The sequence below is a fragment of the Magnolia sinica genome, chromosome 9 (assembly GCF_029962835.1).
Source record: "Magnolia sinica isolate HGM2019 chromosome 9, MsV1, whole genome shotgun sequence".
NCBI classification, from domain to species: Eukaryota; Viridiplantae; Streptophyta; class Magnoliopsida; order Magnoliales; family Magnoliaceae; genus Magnolia; species Magnolia sinica.
In genome coordinates this window covers 84265562-84289485 of record NC_080581.1, presented here as the reverse complement: position 1 = coordinate 84289485, position 23924 = coordinate 84265562, and the positions used below count along the sequence as shown (strand labels likewise).

At 39.7% G+C, this 23924-nt stretch overlaps 1 non-coding gene across 1 annotated transcript; it reads right to left on the bottom strand.

The window, feature by feature from the left end:
• Window positions 1-11265: 11265 nt before the first annotated feature.
• LOC131257088 (small nucleolar RNA R71) lies at window positions 11266-11372 on the bottom strand. The gene has a single exon (XR_009177108.1). It is a non-coding gene; the product is annotated as a small nucleolar RNA R71 (small nucleolar RNA).
• Window positions 11373-23924: the final 12552 nt, after the last annotated feature.

The following is a 23924-nucleotide window of genomic DNA, read 5'->3' as shown; positions in this document are numbered from 1 at the left end:
GAGCGACGTGATCGAATTCCAGGAAGAATCTCCAACTCTCACTCTCACTTTCTCTCTTTTCCTCTCTCTTTTCTCTTCTCCCTCTCCTAGGGTTTCTCAAATTCGTATGGGATATGAGAGAGGGGGTTTAAGGTCCTTATATAGGCCCAGGTTTGATGGAAATGGCCCCAGGGCCAAGGTATACTTAGGTTATATCCAAATACGGATTATTCTGGTCCAACGGAGCACTTCTAGTGGCCCCTTTTCCACGTGCGGTCGGACTTAAGCTCCCTGACCATGGATCTAGGTCAGGCTGAGTTTTTGTTTTGATCGGATTCACAGATCGACCGTGGCGGACCAGTTTCAGTTCAACGATCACGGTCACTCGATCAGGGCCACAAGTACATTTACATGTGTGAGACATTTCTCATGATCCAAGGGTCTATTTGGGTCAGATTCTGACGGTCTGAATCTTTATATTTTTTCCGCAAGCGACACGACTCAAATTACTTAAATTCGAATTTTATTTCTAAATATTTTCACGTTTCTCACACACTTCACTCCGAGCTCAAGTTGTGCATTTCTAGATACAATTAGGACTTGATTTCTGAGGGGGTTGTCAAGTCTAGTAATGCGGTCATATCCGTATAGTTTCGGGGTAATCAGACTTTCGACGTGCGGTCCAAGTCCGATACGGAGTTTCGGTGTGCTCCCGAGAGCAACCGGGTTTAAGGATAGATTCTAGATTTCAGGGTAATGTAGCGTCAATAATCCTGCACGTTTTGGGTCTTGCAGATCATATTTAAAGTGATTAGTGCTAATTTTACAAGCACTCTAGTTTAGCACTTGCTAATATTAACCTAATTTTTAAAGGTTTTGGTCCTGGGTGATTTCTATCTGAGGTGGCACTTGGGTCCCTATACGGATTTTTTCCGAGACGTTACAATTTGATATCCATACTTGATACATAACTCGATCAGTTTCAATTCAGCATATAATTTACAGTTGGTACCAAAGCCAACTATGTATCAAGTATGTCAAATCCTTTCAGTTTCAGAAATATGTTCTGATCCACCGTCGAAGGGTCTATCTAAAACTAATTCTGAACTGTCCGTTATTGGATCAAGAGGACTGGATCAGGACTATAAGTTAAGTCATTCTAAGTACCGAGAAGCATTCGAATCGCTTCAATGGTGGACCTGATTGCAGATCATTGGACTTGATAATAAGGGTTTTCATATGCAAACCTTATTCAGATGTGGTTTCTGACCGATCGTCGATATGTCAAGATTGGTTTTAGAGCTAATGAACAATCATGATCATCTTCCCCCTTTTGTCAACATGAAAAAACCTTACTTGCGGCTGTCTGATTTGGCAAGCTTGGATGACATTCAATTTCACACCTGAACTTGTTGTCCGACCGCCATCATGTTTGAAATTGGCAATCATGCAGTCATCTGTTTCTGTGGTCAACGAAAATTGGCAACCATTGCAGACAACAAAATAAGGTTTATCCATCATTCCCGTTCGAAAATCCTTACCTTCACTTGAAAAGATAGTGGCGGCCATTAATGGTGGCAGTGAGTGACATCCAACAGAGAAGATGGGTTTCGAACCCTCTCGTTGTTGCTATTGTGGATTCTTATGCATGATGGCCACTTATAGACAAATCCTGGCTAGACTATCACATTTTGACATACGATTACGAGTCCTTTCTCAAACTATTGATTCAGATCTCATTGTTTCCGGCGTGGTCAAGAGGGTCACAATCACCATTGAGGGCAGCTTTTCATCACCATTACTAGCCGAAAATCATGGTGGTGGCCAGTTTTCGAAGGGAGAGTAGGGGATGAGGTTGAGGCTGCTTTAGGGTCAGGGTCCCCCCCCCCTCCCCCCTCTCTCTCTCTCTCTCTTAATTGTTGGTTATACTAAAAAATGAGCCCTTAAGTCTTTTTTATAATTCCAATATATTTTAACGATTGATGCCAACTACTTTCTGGGTTAAATCAGATTGTTTGATTAATAATCCGTTGATGGCATGATTATATTCGCAATCTTATAGTTCAAACCTATGGAATTGAATTCGGTTGTGTTAACCACCACAATGACCTCAATCAATGAAGATTTTACAGATTTGACTCTTAATATTAGGATATTGTGGTAGAATTACATATGGTTGCATTTGCATTTAATGCAGACGATGACGAAAATGCAGACAATCACTGTATGACATAGACGTAAATGGTGTTGAGTATACATTGTCAGTGGTGTAAGGCCGAGATACTCATCTCAACAGAGTACCCTATCAATATAGGCTCTCTATGACAGGCTAAGCCATCCACATGATCTGTCATGACATATCTCAATACTAATGACATAAGAGGCATCACCAAGATCCTTTATTTTAAATATTTGATATAGGAATATCGTGGTATTGCTCAAAATTCGTATCACTACTAGCTAACAAAATGTCATCAACATATAATACTAATATGATGAACTTGCTCCTACTTATTTTAATATAGATACACTCATCTGCATTATTTTCTATGAAACCATATAAGTAAATCGCTTCGTGAAACTTCAGGTTCAATTATCGTGATGCTTATTTCTACCCGTAAATGGATTTCTTTAGTTTACAAACCATATATTCTTAGTCATCAACTACAAAACCTTCATGTTGCAACATATATATGTTCTCATTTAGAACTCCATTGAGAAACACAGTCTTTACATCCATTTAATGTAGCTCCAAATTCGTATGTGCCATAAGAGTCATTATAATTCTAAATGAGTCCTTTTTAAATACCAGTGATCAGAAAGTCTCCTTAAATTCAATGCATTCACGTTGGTTAAAACCCTTAGCAATAAGTCTGGCTTTATATCTTTTGATATTACCCTTGGAGGCCCGTTTGGTTTTGAATACCCATTTACAACCAATCAACTTTCTTCCTTAGAGTAACTCAAGAAGATCTCATACTTTATTGTCTTTCATGAATTTCAATTCATCATATATGACATCAATCCAACGAGAATGGTTAGCACTTTTTTGGCTTTCGACCACACCATTCTGGTCCGGGGACCCAAGTATGGTATATTGTACGACAATACCACAATCTTGTAGCTATCTAGTGAAGAGTCTTGGATCGCAACCTGATTTTTCATATCTGCTATAATATTCACCACCACGGTTAGACCTGACAAACTTAATCTTCCCATCGAGTTGATTTTCAATTTCAGCTTTATTGATTTTAAAAACATCTAGGGCATCTGATTTTTCACTAATAAGATAAAGGTACCCAAAATGAGAGTAGTCATTTATAAATGTGATAAAATACTTGTGCCCACTCCAAGATGCTATAGGGAATAACTCACAAAATGTTTGTGTGTATCAGTTCTAAGAGTCATTCATTCCTTATTGCACCATTCTTTCTGGTTCTGGTCAGTTTACCTTTAATACAGTTAACACATATTTTATAGTCAGATAGGTGTAGAGAATTAAAAATCTCTTCTCACACCAGCCCATCTAATCTCCCATGAGAGATATGACATAATCGCTTATGCCACACTATGAAGGAATTTTTATAATATAGTCTTCGCTTAGATCTCATTTTATTTCTATGCAGGGCATTTACATTATAAACGTGTAAAGTAATCAAATCTAATTCGTATAGGTTGTTCACCACAGAGTTGGTGCCAATATTAATTGAATCAAAGTAAATAATCAATCTTTAATTCTCAAATTTAAAATGAATAACTTAATTCAGCTAAATGAAAAAATAGAGATCAAATTACACCTTATAGAAAGCACACAAAATGTATCTACTAGATTCAATAAATGACCTAACCTTAACCTAAGTTTATAGACTCTGACTGCCTCCGCGTCAACTTTAACACCATTGCCTACGTATACTGAGCATTCCACATTAGTTGGTGGCTTGATCTGTTGCAAGTCTTGCATAGAAGTATATATGCATGTAAATAGTTGTTCCCAAATCTATCCACCAAGAATCTATCGATACATCAGTTAGATTAGATTCAAAACAAACCAGGATAGCATTATTACTCTTCTTTATGAGCCAATACTTTATGTAGTCTTTCTTCTGATAGCCCAGCTTCTTGTAAAAAATATAATTGTTCCTTTTAGTCCACTTGTTGCTCGATCTATTCCCAGGTTGATTTTCATGATTTTCAGCTGGATGACCTGAGGATCCCTTATCATAACCTTGTTTCCTTTTTTTTTTTTCTTCATATTATGTCCATGTCCATATCTTGAGGTTACTAGATTAACATTTTGTGCCTTGCTTAGTGTCTTGAGCCTTTTCTCCTCTTAGACACATTAAGAAATCAGTTCATTCAACGTCCAGTTATCCTTTAGTGTATTATAGTTTACTAGGAAGGTACTGTATTGAGAAGAAAAGTTATTCATGATCAAGTAAACCAGTTGGTCATCTTTAACTATCAAGCCCAAAGAGCGGATCTTAAAAACCACTTCGAACTGCTCTATGGTGTATTAACGAATGTTTCCTTTTTCATCATAAGATGAGCTGGTTGATTTATTCAGTAAGAAATCCACTTCAGCCTTATCCAATTTCTTAAATTGGTTTTCCATTTCAGTCAAGAAAACTTTCGCCTTATCCACATTAGGCATGACACCCTTCATTGTCTCAGAAATCAAGTGCTTCATGATTTTGAAACACATACTGTTGGATTTGGACCGTGCCTCGTAACGATTAACCTCTAACTCAATAGCATTTTCAGATGGTTTTGGAGGTTCTAATTTATTCAAGACAAGGTCTAGCTATAAGCAACCTACGAAAATTTCTATAGTCTCTTTCCATTGAACATATTGGACCTAGTTAATGCAGGGACATGATGCGTTTGAGTGGGAATTGTAATGGATTAAGAAAAAAATACTCATATTGGCAGATTGTTTATATAAAACTATTCATAAATAAAACTGAATATCAGACAAATTTATCAATTCAATTGATTGGGCCCTTCAATTGAATTACTCGGAATGAAGACGAACCCAACTAAATCAGCCCTGGTGAGAATCGGTCACATCATCATTACTCCTCCAGTGGGAGAAAGTCATGACACGCAAGTGACTTTCATGAATTTGAAGTCAAGTAATATCGATCATGTAAATATGAGATACTGAATACCTATGGGTGAGATGAGTGTCTCAATCTTATACCACTAGCGATGTTTACTCCACACCATTTATGTTTATGCCTGACGGTAATTGTCTACATTTTTGTCATCATCTGCATTGAATGCAAACGCAACCATATGCAATCCTACCACTGTATCCCAATATTAATAGTTAAAATCTATAAAATCTTTATTGGTTGAGGTCACTGTGGTGGCTAACATAACTGGATCCAATTCCACAGATTTGAACTTAAAGATTGTGAATATAATCTTGCCCTCAACAGATTATCAATCAAATAGTCCGATTTAACCCAGAAAGTAGTTGGCATCATTCGTTAAAATATATTATGAATTTTAAAAAGGATACATATGGGTTGGTTTCTCTCTCCTTTCCTTTTAAATCAAGGGTCTTTGTCAGCTTCTATAGTATGGGTCTAAGGCATAACTGAAAAAGGTCAGCATATGCCTAAATTGGACCTCACAAGATATGTGAATTTGGTTAATTGACTTGGTTGGAAAAATTGGTTACAACCCATGCACATTGAACTCAAGCCTAATAAATTCCCAACCCAACCTGGCCCTTGACAAATAAAATGCTAGAAGTAGGACAAAAATAGGGCCTAAAATAGTCCAAACAATAGGCTCAAACCAAGTCCTGAACACACGGCCCAATCATATGGATCACCATGCAACGTCTATGAACTAAAGCCCATTAGAACTCTGGCCCATAGAGAAGCGCCAACGAGAATGGTTGATGGCCATTTAATTGGTCCAAAGACAAAGCCCACAAATAGAATGAAGTGGGCTAGTAAGCTCACTGGATAACGGGTGGAGGGATCATTCGAAATAACTAAAAAAGGGCCTTAAGGGCTCATTTTTTAGTAGAACCAACAATAAAAAAGAAGAGGGGGAAAACTCTGACTCTAAAGTAGCCTCAACCTCATACCCTATCTTCCCTTCGCAAACTAGTCACCACCGCAATTTTTGGCCAGTAATGGTGATGAAAAGCAACCCTTAGTGATGATTGTGACCCTCTTGACCATGCTAGAAACAATGGCATCTGAATCAATAACCATATAGGAGACCATCGATAGTACATTAGAATCCGATAGTCTAGCCAGGATGCCTCTGCAAGTGGCCACCATGTGCAGGAATATGTAATAGCAGCAACGGGAGGGTTTGAAACCCATCTTCTCTACTCAATGTCGCTCGCTGCATGCCACCATTAGTGACCACTGCTATCTTCTCGTGCAAAGGCAAGGATTGGCTGGTGTAACACACACCACCGATGTGGCTGGTGAGTTGACATCACCAAGTTTTGTGGGTCCCATCATGAGATATGAGTTATGTCTAAACTGTCCGTCCACTTGGTGAGCTGGTCGCAAGGCTTGAGCCGAAAAATAAAATGGATCAAAAAATCAAGTGGACCATATTGTAAAAAGTAGTGGGGGATTAAACGTCTACCATACAAGTCTCTGAGGGTTTGAATCCCTTTTAGGGGTCACAGAAGTTTTGGATCAACATTATATTTGTTTTTCCTTTTCATACAAGTGTGTGTGACCTTATTATTAGATTGGATGGAAAATAAATGTTATCATGGGCTTATGAATGTTTTAAAGGTGCCCCATTGCTATTTGTGGTGTGGTCCACTTTGAGCTTTTTATATGACTCATTTTTGAACACACGGTCCTAAATGCTCTTACTAAATGGATGAATGGTGTGGATATAAGTAAATACATCATGGTGGAGCCCATATAACTTTGATCTCCTTTGAACCATTCATACAACTCAAAGCTAGAGGAGCGTCAGTGCTATCTTCGCACAACATGTACCCACACCAGCCAGGTCGATGGTGTGTGGTACACTAATCAATCCGCTTCTGCTGTATTGCAACATGAATGTACGGCTTTGGAGAACTTGGCTGAAGTTTTCTAATTCATTCATCATTTTAAATATTGGGACCCACATGCTAAGTGGACCTGATTTATTTTTGAAAAACTTATAAAAGGTTGGATGAATGTTTTAAATGGATTGGATGTGGCACGTGTGTGCCATTCTATTGTCACTTATGTTCCCTTTACATTAGCCTTTATTGCATGTGTGTACGCTCAGGGAGGCACAAACAATAAAGAGAAAAGAGAGAAAAATAACAAAAGAACAGAATACATGCAGGGATTAGTGCGGCTTTATTATAGGGCCAACTTGATGGGAAAAGGATTGGCTACTCCCCTGCCACTAGCCAATGGCTAGTGGTTGGTGCTCTGTGGACCCCAGCATGATGTTTGTGTCTCATCCATGCCGTCCATCCATTTTTCTAGATAATTTTATGGTATGAACCCAAAATTGAGGTAGATCAAAATCTCAAGTGGGCCACACAATAGTTATTCAACTCTCACATTAAAAACTTCTTGGGGCTACAAAATTTTTAGATCAAGCGGATTTGTTTTTTCCTTTCATCTAGGTCTGTATGACCTAATCTACAGGTTGGATGTCAAATAAACATTACAGTGGGCTGTAAGAGGTTTTTAATGGTAGACATTCAATCACTATTGTTTTCCCATGGTGTGGTCCACTTGAGATTTTGATCTACCTCATTTATAGGATAAGTAATTAAAATGATGTGTAAAAAATGATGAACGATATGGATAAAACACATAGATCATGGTGGGTCCACAGAGCACCAACCACTAACCACAACGTCGCTAGCCAAACCGCATCCACCTTGATGCATATATGTTATATCTATGCCCCCTAGAATGAAGTAGATCCAAATCTAGCTCAAGTGACCCTACTGTTCACTCCCCGAGTATAGGGTTGTGATGTAGTAATAAACTCGGTGAGACCGAGGTCGAATCCCAAGGGACTGATACCTGTACGTAATCTGAAACTAGGTAGAAATAGAAGTAGCCTAAGATGAAATCGAAATCAAAAATAAATTGATGAATAATGGTGAAATACTAGTTTAAAACTTAATGAATTCAGAGGAAGGGAACTAGGGATTCAGAGGATCTACTTGTAGAGATCAGGGAGATCTTATGCCTGCATCAAGAGTTATGGAATTTAAACTGAACTTCCTTTGATATAGTTTTCAAGAGATGAAAGGTATATGAATTAGAATGGATTCCATCACCAAACCATGCCCAGGAGACAAAGTAAACAACAGAATTAAACTAATTACCAACCAACCAACAATGTATGAAGATTAGGAAGGGTACTGTCATCCGACCATGCCCATGGAACAATGATGAACAACAGGGCTTCCTGACTTCATAAACATGAAAAGGAGAAAGAAATACTCAAAGCCATCGCAGATCTATTGTAATTTCAGTCACAACAAACCATTAAAAACTAAAAGCATTCCCCTAACTGAACCGTACTCAAAGTAGGTCAACAAATTAAATCAAAGGCATAAAAATAAAGTCTCCCATCTCACTACAAGCTTCACCTCTTAGCCCTAGTTAAGAGGTTTAGCCACACATAAACCTGATTAGGCTAAATCTCAAAACATCATAAAATGTTAACGAAAACAACTGACTTATTCTCTTTCTCTCCCTTGTAATGCATCCACGTCTGCCTCCTCAAGCCGTGCTCACGTCCAGCCAAAACCAAGCCAAGCCCATAACCGACCGCTGCTCCCTCCCTTGAATGCTTCACGTCTGGCCTCGAGATTGGATCCCCCTTCTCTCCCACACGTCTCCTTCTTATCAGCTGATGGAGGTCGGTGGATTACGCAGCAAAAAATGGTGGACACGAAGCACAGTTGCGTGCAAAGCGTTTACGCAGAGTTGGTGGCTTACGCAGCAAAAACGCAAACCGCGCTTACGTTTTTACTGCGTAAGCCACCAACTCTGCGTAAACGCTTCGCACGCAACTGTGCTTCGTGTCCACCATTTTTTACTGCGTAATCCACCGACCTCCATCAGCTGATAAGAAGGAGACGTGCAGGAGAGAAGGGGGATCCAATCTCGAGGGCAGACGTGAAACATTCAAGGGAGGGAGCAGCGGTCGGTTATGGGCTTGGCTCGATTTTGGCTGGACGTGAGCACGGCTTGAGGAGGCAGACGTGGATGCATTACAAGGGAGAGAAAGAGAATAAGTCAGTTGTTTTCGTTAACGTTTTATGATGTTTTTGAGATTTAGCCTAATCAGGTTTATGTGTGGCTAAACCTCTTAGCTAGGGCTAAGAGGTGAAGCTTGTAGTGAGATGGGAGACTCTATTTTTATCCCTTTGATTTAATTTGTTGAACTACTTTGAGTACGGTTCAGTTAGGGGAATGCTTTTAGTTTTTAATGGTTTGTTGTGACTGAAATTGCAATAGATCTGTGATGGCTTTGAGTATTTCTTTCTCCTTTTCATGTTTATGAAGTCAGGAAGCCCTGTTGTTCATCATTGTTCCATGGGCATGGTCGGATGACAGTACCCTTCCTAATCTTCATACATTGTTGGTTGGTTGGTAATTAGTTTAATTCTGTTGTTTACTTTGTCTCCTGGGCATGGTTTGGTGATGGAATCCATTCTAATTCATATACCTTTCATCTCTTGAAAACTATATCAAAGGAAGTTCAGTTTAAATTCCATAACTCTTGATGCAGGCATAAGATCTCCCTGATCTCTACAAGTAGATCCTCTGAATCCCTAGTTCCCTTCCTCTGAATTCATTAAGTTTTAGACTAGCATTTCACCATTATTCATCAATTTATATTTGATTTCGATTTCATCTTAGGTTATTTCTATTTCTACCTAGTTTCAGATTACGTACAGGTATTAGTCCCTTGGGATTCGACCTCGGTCTCACCGAGTTTATTACTACATCACAACCCTATACTTGGGGAGTGAACAAGTTTTTGGCGCCGTTGCCGGGGACTGACAGCTACGTTTTTCTGAAATTAATTAGTTTTAGAATTAGGTTAAGATTAGGATTTTACTAACTTTAGGTTAAAAAGTTTTTATTTTATTTTATTTTTAGAAACTAACTTGTTTTCCTATTTTGTAGGACCCTGAAATAACTTCTAAATTGGTAATCTCTTTCTAATTCCTCTACTTTTTCTATTTTTAGAATTATTGTTTGAGTTTTAGAAATTTTCTTATTCTAGTATTTTTCTATTTTTAGGAACTAGTTTATTTTTAGAAAATTTCCTCTTTTGTTTCTAGAAACTAGGTTAGTTATTTCCCTTTTTAGAGATTCTTTTTAATTTTAGAAACTAACTCATCTTTCCTTTATTTTTAGAAACTCTCTAATTCTGGTACTTTCCTTTTTAGAAACTAACTTTCTATTTTTATTAGCTTTCTAATTCTAACTCTTTTAGAATCTAACTTTGTTTCCTAATTTATTTTTAGAAATTTTCACTTTCTTTTAGGAATTCCTTCTTTTAGAAATCAGTTTACTGCTATCTTTCTTTTAAATGATTTTTTTCTCTTTTTAGAATCTAACTTATTTTGTTTTATTTTGCAAGTTTTTAACTTAGGGACTCCAATTTGGTAACTTCTTTCCAACCCTCTCTTTCTTTTTAGATTTTCTTCTCCCTTCTTAGGATTAGGTTTCAAATTTGATTGAGGGCTGTGAGTGTTTCATGCCCAAGTGGGCCCGTGACAACACTCGACGTCTCTTGACTGAAGGAGGATTGGTTGAGGGGTTAACTATCCATCGCAGGACTAGACACCACTCGAAATCCCCTGAGTTAACTGAAGTTATGGCTAAAGACCAACCGCCTCTACTTCCACCCAGGGTGGAGGATACCCAAGATGAGAATGAGGTGCATCAGGCACCCCCGCCTCGTACTTTACGAGATTATCTACAACCGGCGGGAGTGAGTACGCCCTCATGCATGATTTTTCCTGAAAACACAGGACAAATGGACATCAAGCCAGGAGTTATCCAACTCCTTCCCAAATTCCATGGACTTGAATCAGAAAGTCCATATTTACATTTAAAAGAGTTCGATGAGATTATAGCTACATTATATTTTTCTAATGTATCTGAGGATACAATCAGGCTGAAACTCTTCCCTTTTTCCTTAAAAGAGAAGGCTAAGACGTGGTTACATTCACTGCGTCCTAGATCCATTGGCACATGGAACGACATGCAGAGGGAATTCATAAAAAAATTCTTCCCACATCATAAAACGATTACCCTCAGAAAAGCAATCATGAACTTTGTCTAAAAGGAAGATGAAACATTCTTCCAATGTTGGGAAAGGTTCAAAGATTTAGTCAGTTCATGCCCACAACACGGATTTGAAACGTAGCGCATTACAAATTTCTTCTACGATGGACTGACATCTTCCATACGCCAAATGGTCGAGATAATGTGTAATGGAGAGTTCATTAATAAAGATGTCGACGAGGTATGGGACTACCTCGACAGTCTGGCTGAAAAAACACAATCTTGGGACTATTACCCAAAATCAAACACCACGTCTAGACCAACTCAATCTAAGGAGAAAGGCGGAATGTATCTCCTGAAAGAAGAAGATGATCTAAAGTATAAAGTGAATAATCTCATAAGAAAATTTGAGGCCATGGAAGGAAAGAAGGATAAGGTCAATGAAATTGTTTGCGACATCTGTGATTGCAACATTCACACAACTGAAAACTGTCCTACAATCCTACCTTTCGAGGAGTGTTGAATGAACAAGCCAATGCCGTAAACAACTATCAAAGACCCTTTACTGGACCTAACTCCAATACGTACAATCCTGGTTCGAAAAATCATCTAAACTTTAGTTGGAGGAATGGACAAACGGCTACCCCTCAAGGTTTCTTCAATCAAAATCCAAATCAAGTGAAACCTCAAGAGGAACCGGTTCAAAATTCCATACAAGAGCTGGCTCAGGCAATGCGGGGAATTACAGATTTTATGCAAAAGATAGATTCTCGTATGACGGTTATAGAAAAGGGGATGATTCCTGCACAACCTCTCCCCAATTCTAAACCGCGGTACGAGATTAGTGATCCCAGCTCTTCAAATCAGATGGGGCACGCTAAATCCATCACCACTCTTAGGAGTGGAAAGATCATTGATAAAACTCTTCCAGTTAGGCCCGAAAAGCCTCAAGAACCAGAAGAGGACAACAATGATGGATCTAATGATGCTCCACAAAAATTAGAACCGGAACTTCTAGAGAAGCCAGTTGCTCCGTTCCCCTAACGATTGGTTGCACCAAAACGTCTTTCTAACTCTCAAGATATTCTGGAGGTGTTGAAATAAGTGAAAGTTAACATTCATCTACTTGATGTCATGAAACAGATTCCTTCATATGCCAAATTTCTGAAAGACTTATGCATGACCAAAAGACGGCAAAGTATTCAAAAGAAAATCTTCTTGACTGAGAAAGTGAGTGCCATCCTGAAGCACGACGTGCCGTAGAAATTCAAGGATCCCGGTAGCCCAACTATATCATGTGTAATCGGGAACCATCGAATTGATCATGCACTTCTTGACTTAGGAGCGAGCGTAAATCTGATTCCCTACTCGGTATACAAATAGTTAGGTTTGGGTGAATTAAAACCCACCCTGACCACACTACAACTTGCTGATCGCTCTGTTCGTGTACCAAGAGGGATAATTGAGGATGTGTTAGTCCAGGTCGATAGATTTTACTACCCTATAGATTTTATCATCCTGGACACCGAACCCATCAATAATATGAGCACTCAGATTCCCGTCATTCTTGGTCGCCCATTCCTTGCCACGTCAAATGCAATTATCAATTGCAAGAATGGTGTCATGACTATGTCTTTTGGAAATTTGACATTGGAGTCAAACATCTTTTTCAATAACGGTAGCAACTCAGAGGATGATGATGATTTCCACGACATTAACATGATTGACTCTTTCGTGGAAGATACGACACCTCTAACCTTATCCTCCGACCATCTAGAGACGTGCCTGGCCCACTCCCATGATTTTGATGATGACATGATTAGGGAGCCGTGCGCCTTGCTTGATACTGCACTGGTACTTGAAGTTAATCGGTGGAGGCCACAATTTGAAGAATTACCACAAACCGATGTAGTGCCTCTACCGTCTAACCTCAAGCCGCCGAAGCTTGATCTAAAACTTTTGCCCTCTGATTTGAAATATGCCTATTTAGGTCAAGATGAGACATACCCGGTGGTGATCTCTGCCCACCTGGAGAAAGAACAGGAGAATGTGCTCATATCTACTCTCATTGAGCATAAAGGAGCCCTGGGATGGACTATAGCAGACCTCAAGGGAATCGATCCCTCGATTTGTACTCACCGCATATATCTTAAGAATAATGCAAAAATTGCTCGACAACCACAACGTAGACTAAATCCAAACATGAAGGAAGTGGTTAAAGCTGAGGTTCTTAAACTATTGGACATGGGTATCATATACCCTATATCTGATAGTCAATGGGTGAGTCCAACTCAAGTGGTCCCTAAGAAGTCCGGAATCACCATCGTAGCCAATGCTAATAATGAACTCGTGCCAACTAGAGTCACTACTGGTTGGCGAATGTGCATTGACTATAGGAAGTTGAATACCGTCACGAGGAAAGACCACTTTCCTTTACCATTCATTGATCAGATCTTAGAAAGGTTAGCTGGTCATTCCTATTACAGTTTCCTTGATGGGTATTCGGGCTACAACCAGATAGAGATAGCCCCTGAAGATCAGGAAAAGACCACATTTACATGTCCCTACGGCACCTTTGCCTACCGAAGGATGCCATTCGGACTATGTAATGCCCCTGCCACCTTTCAGCGATGTATGCTTAGTATCTTTTCTGATATGGTAGGGCAATATCTAGAGGTCTTCATGGACGATTTCTCTGTTTACGGTCCATCTTTCAGTAAGTGCTTAGAAAGTCTTAAATGTGTGCTGAAAAGATGTGAAGAAAAGAACTTGGTTTTTATTGGGAGAAGTGTCATTTCATGGTTCAGAAGGAAATTGTCCTTGAGCATATCATCTCGTCCAAGGGAATCGAGGTAGATAAGACAAAAATCGATCTTATCTCTAACCTACCTCCACCCAAGAACATCAGAGACGTGCGATCCTTCTTAGGACATGCAGGATTTTACAGGCGATTCATAAAGGACTTTAGTCTCCTCTCTCGTCCTTTATGTAATCTTCTTCAAAAGGATGCTCCGTACGAGTGGACTGAGCAATGTCAGGAAGCTTTCACCAAGCTTAAGGGCACGTTAACCACTGCACCTATCATGCAGCCACCCGACTGGAGCCTTCCTTTTGAGCTTATGTGCGACGCTTCTGATTATGCTCTTGGAGCGGTTCTAGGCCAGAGAAATGATAAGAGACCCTACGTCATCCATTACGCGAGTAGGACTTTAAATCCGGCCCAAGTGAACTACTCAACTACGGAAAAAGAACCTTTAGCCGTAGTGTTCGCCTCGGACAAATTTAGGTCCTACCTGATCGGATCCAAGATCATTATCTATACAGATCATGCGGCACTGAAGTATCTTCTTTCTAAGAATGATTCTAAGCCCCGCCTGATACGATAGATCATTCTACTCCAAGAATTTGATTTGAAAATTAAAGATAAAAAGGGAGTAGAAAACGTTGTGGCCGATCACCTTTTTCACCTTAATACCTCTGATTCCCTTGAGACGACCCATATTAATGACATGTTCCCTGATGAACAACTGTTCAGAATTTCCCATTCACCTTGGTTCACTGATATTGCTAATTATCTTGCCACAGGTTCCATACCAACACATTGGACTGCGTAAGATAAGAAGAAATTCTTCACCGAGGTGCGTAACTTTTTCTAGGATGATCCTTATTTAAATATTGCCCAGACCAAATCCTAAGGAGATGTGTACCAGACGATGAGCATCGGAGCGTCATCTCCTTCTGTCACTCACAGGCCTATGGTGGTCACTTTTCTGCTAAAAAGACCACGGCCAAGATTCTGCAGTGTGGCTTTTACTGGCCCACTATGTTTAGGGACACTCATGAGTTTTGCAAAGCTTGTGGGCGTTGTCAGAAATTGGGAGCATTGTCCCGTCGAAATATGATGCCTTTGAATCTCATCCTTATCATTGAAGCATTTGATTGCTAGGGCATCGATTTCATGGGACCATTCCCCCAATCGTTTGGAAATCTGTATATTTTGCTCGCCGTGGATTATGTCACTAAATGGGTCGAAGCGATTCCGTGTCGAACTAATGACCATCGCACGATCATTAAATTCCTAAAAGAAAACATCCTTTCTCGATTCGGAACGCCTCGAGCCATCATTAGTGATGGGGGCTCACACTTTTGTAATAAACCATTTGAGAGCTTATTGAAGAAATACGGTATCTCTCATAAGGTGAGCATCCCGTACCACCCACAGACAAGTGGGCAAGCTGAGATTTCTAATAGGAAATTAAACATATTTTGGAAAAAATGATTAACCCTGATCGTAAGGATTGGTCAATCTGATTGACCGATACCTTATAGGCATACCGTACTGCCTTTAAAACTCCTATTGGAATGTCTCCCTTTAGACTTGTCTATGGGAAAGCTTGTCACTTGCCTGTGGAGCTGGAACATAAAGCGTACTGGGCGATCAAAAATCTTAATTTCAATCTGGACAACGCTGGCTCGCTACGCAAACTTCAATTGAATGAACTTAAGGAAATCCGGAATGATGCGTACGATAATTCAAGAATTTACAAGGACAAGATGAAAGCATTTCATGACCAACACATTTTGTGAAAATCATTCACGCCTGGTCAGAAGGTCCTTTGGTACAATTCTCGATTACATCTCTTTCCGGGTAAGCTTCGATCTCGTTGGACCGGCCCTTACATTGTTGTTACTGTTTTTCCTCATGGGGCCGTTGAAATAAGAGATCCCGACAATGGCAAGGAATTTAAAGTCAATGGACATCGATTGAAACCATTTGTCGAGAAATTTGATTCAGAGGACATGTCCATGCCCCTGATTGCTCCTGTTTACCAGGATTGATCTCCTAGTCTGATGGAGGTATAGGTAGGTTTATCGCTTTCATAGGACTAGGGTAGTTGCTTTATTTGTCTGGCTAAAGATGGTAAACTTAGCACTCCTGGGAGGCAACCCAGCTCTTCATTTCATTTCATTTTTATCATTACTTAGTTCAATGTTTGTGGGTAACATTACTGCAAACCCTCACGAGACTACAACTCATCCACTAGGGGCAACCTAAGGGTTTAAAGGCTTGTTGCATACGCTAAATGCAATCGAGAGCACCTACGAAAGTGGTATAGGTAGGATTTTATTTTTGTTATTTTTATGTTGCCTTCTCTCTCATGCTGACCGACGCCCATGCTGCGATCTTTTGGAAAACTTCTTGATTTTTTCCCCCAGGTACTATCTTTCTATCACTCTTATATTTTCGTTGTCCCATGTGCATTGTATGCTTATTTCTTTTACACTAAGGACAATGTAGATTTTAGGTTGGGGGTGGGAGATTAGGTTTGCTAATCAGTGTTTCCTTGGTCTTGAGCAAAAATTGTGAAAATTTTTAATTTTTTTTTGTGAATACCTTGTAAATTTCAAGATAAGTGATGTTAATAATTTATGACTCTTGGATTCAGTATCTTTTAGATTTCACGATTGAGTTTGAATCGTTAATCTGGAATTAAAAGTTGTAAACATTGATTGAGTCATGATTTTCGCAAAACGCATCTCGCTTACACATTAAGATTTTAGTTCAACATTGAAGGGATAACTTGGTGATTATTAAACATGAAAGGAACCAACTTGAGAAATTGAAAGGATTGGGCGACTGGTCTTTACCATAGGTTTGCTCTCTATAGGTGTAGATTCGATTCTCCATGGTTGACATTTGGGAAAAGTTGGGCGACTAGTCTTCACCATGGGTCTGCTCCCTATAGGTGAGGATTCGTTTTCCCTCCTTGGCTTTACTTTAAAATTAAAAAAAAAAAAGTTGACATAGTATGAAAATCATCAAAAGTTGGAAGAATGAATCAAGTTTCGGTTTAGGTGTTGGTTATCATGAATTCTTTTGTGGTTACCAATGATATCCTGAAATAGAAAAGTGAATTTTAATAGTGTTAAGCCGAGATTACACTATACATTCATGGAACTCAATGTTTAGAATTGTCTAATTAATGGATTAATATTTGAAATTGATTATGAAATTTACCGTGTGTTTGAGTCTAGGAGAGAGTAAGGCCCAACATTCATGCAACGTAACAGTCTCGTATTTGAATTATTTTGCAAAAATCACTCGAGTTCATACAAATTGTCCTGGAATTCTCAACTTATTTTCGCATATTTTGCTCAGGACTAGCAAAATGCTGGTTGGGGATTGTGTTGAGGGTCAAATATTGCATATTAGACCCCATTGATTGCATGGATTTACGATTATGATATTGCTTAACGGCCTGAATTAATCGTGTTTGTAATGCAGGGTATGTTTAAGAACCTGGACTGAAAAATGATGCTAAATGTATGGATTGACGCTCTGAATTCACTAAGGCATGGGACGGGACTCCATGGGACCAAGATAGAGGATTTACACGCCGAAGATCAGAGAGATTCCAGCCACTCACTTTAAACAGGCCGAAAAGACGTCCATAATGCAAGATCATAAGGTTCCCACCATCTGATCGGCTCCCAACGTTATACATGGCCTGAGGACCATAAATGAACCGTACACGTCAAATTTGAACCCGTGGATCTCTATGGAAGTGGCCCAACTGATAGATCAACTCATAAACCATCGATTTTGGGCCCACCTGATCTCTGGATATACCTCAATTTCGACATCAACCCCTTAATTTAAATGAAAAAGAGGATGGACGGATCAGAGTTCTCACATGCATCAAGATGGGACCCACTGTGCGTACGTGGGAGTACACATGGGCTGTGCACTCGCAGTGCACCGAGCAAAGGGAAGAGTCCAACTTACGTTTGACCGCAAGTTTCTCCGTAACAGAGTCCACCTCTGTTTACAATAGACGAACAAGCGGTCCGTCCGTTATCTCAGTGTGGGCCACCAACAGGATGATCTGGACCGTCCATTTGTTTCAGAAGGTCAAACCGACCGTACACATGAGATTTTTCATGATCTATGCTCGCATACTTAGGAAAATACCGTTCAAACGCAGGTTGAACGGTGATATGAAAAATCATGTGGACCGCACCAAAACTCGACAAAAACTAGTCCATTCCGACTTACATAAATAGATGGATGGGACATATTTCTCACAAACATCACAGTGGGATCTACTAAGAGCATCTATCACAGAAACCATCGCACAAAGTGACAATAATGCACTATGAAAGCAGAAAATTAGAAGAGATAAAGATTATCTGATCCTGTAACGCCCTGAAATTCGGGGGTTGAGCATAACTCAACTCCCGAGTTTCAAAACATCACTTATGCAACATATGTAATGAATGATGTATGTTGTTTGTATGAGTATATAAAATATGGAATAGATTAAGTTAAACTGCAAACATAATCTAGGGATAAGTGAAAAGCGCAAGCGAAAGACTTAAAGAAATATATGTGTACATGTGCAAGTCCCTGTGGTATGTATGCTCTGCCAGGTCATAATTACAAGTGTTTATCTCAAAATACAAGTATCAAAATGAAATTATCTATTCCCAATGAAAACCCAGAATCCCCGTAGATCAGGACACGGCTCACATGAACCTGCCTGAGAACTACATAAAAGAAAACGCGTCATCATCATCCTCATACTCCTGCTCTGCCTCAGGGGTCGCGTCATCATCTGCATCTAAGACAGGGTCTGGTTGGTGTTGAAACACCGTCCCAGAATGTGGGAGTGAGTGATCAAATCAGTGGAACTATACAGTAAAAGTTAACATGATATCAAATCAATTAAGCAGTAATGATAAGGCAATATAATCAAACACGTCTAAGGTACTCTTGTTAATGCAAGGATGTATGAAAAATGATGCATGCCCTCGCCTGTACTCCCTCAGCGTCTTCATCTTACGTTACGCATGACAACCTCCCGTAGTGCCAACAACTCCTATGCACATGCAATGCGGTGCATGAATATGATTACCAAGTTATTATTAGTCCTTTTCAGACAGCAGGATTGGGAAGCTAAAGTACCTTCCTCATATCAATTTCCAAACAATGATCCATTCTAAGGTTGTCAGTCCTAGGCAATCTCATACGATCATATGGTTCTAGGTCGCTGCAAAGGGCTCGTCACCAATCAATGCACGCCTATCATACCTTAGTTACTACCCTAAGGTTCGTCGCCTTAATGCAGTATCAAGGTATGCTCGAGGTCACTACAAAGGGCTCGTCACCAATCAATTAGGCCGACAGCATGAATATAGTGTCCTATACCACCATAATCGGCTCACGAGTCTGGTGTGCTCACTGGTCACTACGGGGAGGCTCGTCATCCCAGCGTAGGCCGACAGCTCGACCACGGTGTCCCATACCACCATGCCCGGCTCATGAGTCTTAGCGGATCAAGGTACAACGGTTAACGGGATTGCATTGGTAAGTTTGGTACCCTAGATTCAAACAATGGTGTCCATACATGGTGTACATCCACCAGGACAATCGGGTTACTTAACGAACTCGACTAGCACAAGCGCACGTTGAGTTGAATGACATAGAGTGCGTAAACACTCCGTGTGTCCAAACCACTGCCGACAACCCTAATACGACTTGGGTTCGTCAAACACGTCCTTCGTGGCGAAAGCAACCTCGGCCACGAGCTCAAGGTCGATTACCGATTTCCTGGACTATTTCATAGTCCCAAACACATTCAATTATAACAGATATTCATATTAACAATGTAGAACAGTAATGGAACAACAATTCAAATCATACAATATGTGAGCATTTGAAGAATATCAACTTAACATGAATTTACATAAAAGAAATGCTTAAATTTAACCAACAAAGAATGTATATTGCATATGAGAAATCATACACACAAATAGGATAGTCGAGAATCTCTTCTCAACGTCCGTAAACAGGATAATATATTACACTTGATCATTCAGACATTTCTACAAACACTTAGACTACATATTCCAGCATACATGACGTATGTTGGTGATAACACACATTTGGACAATTCCTTTTGCCAAGGAGTTGATACACATACAACTAGCACAAGTACACGACAATTAATCATGGCAAACACATATTCGTATTTCATACGTATACGGTACTTTCTACATATACATGGAATACACAAATCTCAACATAACTCATATATATCAGGAACGCAATATAAACATCGCATTTAGCATGTGAAATTACACCCACAACAATAATAAACCATTATCTGACATTGAAAGCCTTGAAAACCATAACTTATACGAATATAGTCCGCACCTTAAACCAGAAAAAGCGCACCGAACTGATTCAGACGATAAGTCTTCGTCAACGGCGACTAGATAACCTAAGGCATGAATAGAAATGAGCTACATCAACACATAGACCATTTTAAGCTCTAAAACAGACTAGGGTTTGATTAACTTACCCAAGAAGGAACTGAGAATCGCCGGAATAATGATTCAGAAGTGACGGTTTAAGGATGTAGGGAAACAAGAAAGAATCTCAAGATGATTCACCAACTTCTCTCTTACCTTCTCTCTCTTTTCCTTTCTCTCTCTCTTAGCTAGGGTTTAGAAAATTCGTATGGAATAGAGAGTGAGGGTTTTAAGGTCTTTATATAGGCCTAACATGGATGAAAATAGCCCCAGGGCCAAGGTATACATAGGTTATAACCAAATCAGGCCTCTCTCGATCTAGCGGAGCACTTCCGGTGGTCCTTTTTCCACGTGCGGTCGAACTTAAGCTCACTGACCATGGATCTAGGTCAGGCTGAGTTTTCGTACCGATCGGATATACAGATCAGCCGTGGCGGACCAATCTCAATTCAACGGTCACCGAAACTCGATCAGGTCCACAAGCACTATGACATGCCTGGGCCATCTTTCCTGATCCGAGCGTGAAATTGGGTCAGAATCCAATAGTCAGATTGCTTAAAATCATCGCGCAAGCGACACGACTCAGATTTCATAAATCATATTTAATTTCTCACCGTTGTCACCCTCTTCACTCCAGACTCAAGCAAATTGACTCAGGACATCATCTGGACTTGATTTCTGAGGTGATGGTCAAGCCCAACAAGGTGACCAGAAATGCCTAAGATTATCACTATCGGACTTTCGACACGCGGTCCAGGTCCGATCCAAAGTTTCCAAGTACTCCCGAGAGCAACCGGATTTAGCGTTGAATCCCAGATTTTAGGGTAACATAGCGCTAACGATTCTATAGGTTTTGAGTCCTGCAGATCAAATTTAAAGTGATTGATGCTAATTTCACAAGCAATCGAGTTTAGCGCTAATTAACCCACAGTTAACTTCTCAAGAATTTGAGGTAGTGCTCAGGTCTTTGCACGAAATTTTTCGGTTCATTACAGATCCGAACAAGCCTCGAATCAACTCAAGCTATACCCTTGAGACCCGAGAACAAATTAAAAAGCTCTAAGATACCCCAAATCCCGATTACACCCATATATATATATATATATATACAAGAATCACAATCGAAATTGGAAACAAATCCTGCACTTGAGCAATTTTGCGCGCACTCGATGACACCTTTGATGACATCAAGAAAACACCAAAATGTTTTAGAAAGAAGAGATGGATTTTCTGAATTTTTCCGATAGCATGATTGTGCACCTATTCGATGGCATTGAGCAGTTTGTCAATGATCGATTTACAGATTTAAGACATCAACAACAAAAGATAATATAATGTTTTCGTGTTTCCTCCATTAAGATAACAGGTAGAGGAATGTGGGACCAATCAAAGACACATCATACAATTTGGCAAAATATAAACAGTCTAACAGAAGGCCCACCTCACGGCATGTACAAATCCATGTTAAGTAATCCTTTGAATTATGGGAATCTTCTCTTGCCTTTTGTGGTCGAACATTGTAATTCTAGTTTAATGAAGGAACTTTTGCATGTTCAACTAGTTAGTCTGATATAAGATATTTTCTTTATCATCATGAGGATACTGGACAGCTTTTTTTTGCTAGCTTAAAAAAAGGAGATGGTAAGAATCAATCCTCTAACTTTTCTCAAATCTAATAGTGTCTTTACCGAATGAATAAGTGATTTGTTTTTCATATTAACACAAAAATTAAAATTTTAACCATTTTAATTTATGTTTTTATGTGTCTACTTACAGTACGAAAATCAGGAACATTATTGTCATTAAATGCTCACCATTTAAAAATTCCTAGGGCCCACCATAATGTTTATTTTTCCATCCAACTTGTTGATAAGGTTGCATAGGTCCGGACCAGGGGAAAATACAAATATCAGCTTGATCCAAAACTTCTGTGGCCCACAATAAGTTTTTAATGGTCAAGAGATTTTGGATCTGCTTCATTTTTGGGACCATGCTCTACAATTAGCTAGAAGAATTAATGGATTGAGTGGATATATAACACATATCAAGGTGGGCCCCATGGTCAGGGATTCACCCACTAAGCTGTTACCTGGACTCTCCTAATCCGTGGCCATTAAAATCTCATATGGGACACACCAACTACAGCAATGTAAAATTGCACCTAAAAACCAAGTAGCTTGTCAAGTCTCTCTGTATTTCTTAATCAGTCTGATTTTTGTACAATCCCTCAAACTCGGTGAGTTACTGTTGATGAGCCGGTTTGACGAATGGTGCATAAACACGCACAAAATTATGATTGGCATGTCATCCCCATCGTTCACTTTGATTTAGATCACATGAGTTGTGTATCTGGTAGATCTTAGAATCAAGGATCACAACAAATGGACGGAGTGGATTACATGTATAAAACATGTGGCCACAGAAGAACTTGTACGTTTTACTGGTTGCGCTATAGTAGAGAGACTTCAGTCACTCCAATCCAACTCCCGTGGAATTCTTAACGCACGACAGAGATTTCCTTCAGAGAGGAAAGTGAAAAAAAAAAAAAAAAAACAACGACAGAGAGATTTCCTCCTAATATAAGGAGTCCCTGCAACACGAAGCCCTGATGAGCCCACTAATGTCCGTTTGAAAATCCACTCTATCCATCATAGCAAATCATGTTACCTTGAGAGCACGAAAATAAACTAGTTGCAAGACAAACCACAAGAAACGGTAGGGACTGAACGCCAATAGAATTTTTGGATAAGTTAGATATATGTATTTTCCTTTCCTTCTAGTCGGAATCATCTTTTGAATGGATTGGATGACTTATAAACATCATGATAGTGTGGGTGTTTGCATCCTATTGGTGTGGTGTGACACACCTATGTCTTCTCCCTTCTTCCTTTGAACTCGAGGGGCAATCTTCGTTCACACCGAGGAAACCTTTACACACCTCCATTACCTTTTAGAAGGCCTAAACCCCATAGAAACTCTCTACTTGAGATTGTCCCTTGGTCCGTAGGTCCTGACACAAGGTTAGAATTCCAATTCTTCTAGAGTGGTATTTCAGTGATGGCTCCCCCTCCCCAGAAGGAGGCCCTCTAAGCCCTCTAGCTAAGCTGCACAGGAAAGGCCCAAAGCCAATCCTAGGGAGCTGTAAAGCTTCATAGGGTCTTTCTGTCCAGGTGCGGTTGGCCCGCATCTTCACAGACATGTCTATTTCACCAAGCCTCTCTTCGAGACAGTGCCCAGATCATTATACCTTTCGTGTGGGTCATAACTTACCTGAGAAAGAATTTTAGTACCTTAGGACCGTTATAGTTACAGCCGCCGTTCACCGAGATTTCGGTTGGATGTCTCTCATCATAACATGAGATTGTAAAA